Source organism: Antrostomus carolinensis, unplaced genomic scaffold (assembly GCF_000700745.2).
Source record: "Antrostomus carolinensis isolate BGI_N321 unplaced genomic scaffold, ASM70074v2 scaffold27848, whole genome shotgun sequence".
In the NCBI taxonomy this organism is placed as follows: domain Eukaryota; kingdom Metazoa; phylum Chordata; class Aves; order Caprimulgiformes; family Caprimulgidae; genus Antrostomus; species Antrostomus carolinensis.
In genome coordinates, this window is record NW_010335407.1 from 6,257 (window position 1) to 7,141 (window position 885).

Sequence of the window (885 nt, forward strand, 5' to 3'; positions counted from 1 at the left end):
GGCCAGGGGGGCCCCCCGGGGAGCTGCAGGGCACGGAGCCGGCAGTGACAGCAGCACCGGCTGGGAGCAGGGATCGGAGTCGAGGTGTGAAGCAGGACCCTCTGCCCAACCCTGCTCTGGTTGCCCTCTCCCAGCCACAGGGCTGACCCCGGCAGGCAGTGGGGTGCTGGCAGGAGTCACCGCAGGCAGGGACGTGCTGGAAAGGGCTCTGAGCCCAATGCTACACCTGTGCCCACCCTCTCCGTAGGATGCAGAGCGGGGTCCCTGTGGGCAAGGGTCTCCTGGCACATCCCAGCACCCCAACCTCTCAGCCAGGTTATTTCTAGAAAGTTGCTCTCTGGAGAAAAGCTGGGTTTGCTGTTATCTCCCAAACCTTCTCAGGGTCAAGACGCCCTGTCACTGAGTACAGCCCTTGACGTAGGGACCTGCTTACCCCCAGTGCCTGCCAAAAACCTTCCCCAAAAACCACAGCCCTTGCAGCAGGCAGCACATGGAGTGGCAGCATCTCGACAGCCAGGTGAGGAGGTGCTAAGGACAAGTCAGAGCACATTTTAGGGACCTTTTAGTGGGGTGATCCATGAGGTGAGTGGAGAGCGAAGCCAGACGGGAACAAAAGCAAAGTGCTCCATTGAACAGCAACCACAAACACGAGCGGGCTTAAAAATACCCACTAAGCGAAGGGTTATGAAATATGATGTCATCTCCCCCCACCTCAGCATCTTTGCAGGGTACAAGAGGCCAAAAGCAACCTGGGGTTGGGGAGTTGGTCTCCAGGGATTCACCCTGGTGTGGTTAGTGATGCTTGGTTTGGAGGGGATGCGAATCCCCATGGGAACCATCCCTCTTCCCGCAGGACATCCCTAGGCCAAGAGAAAGGAAGGGCGG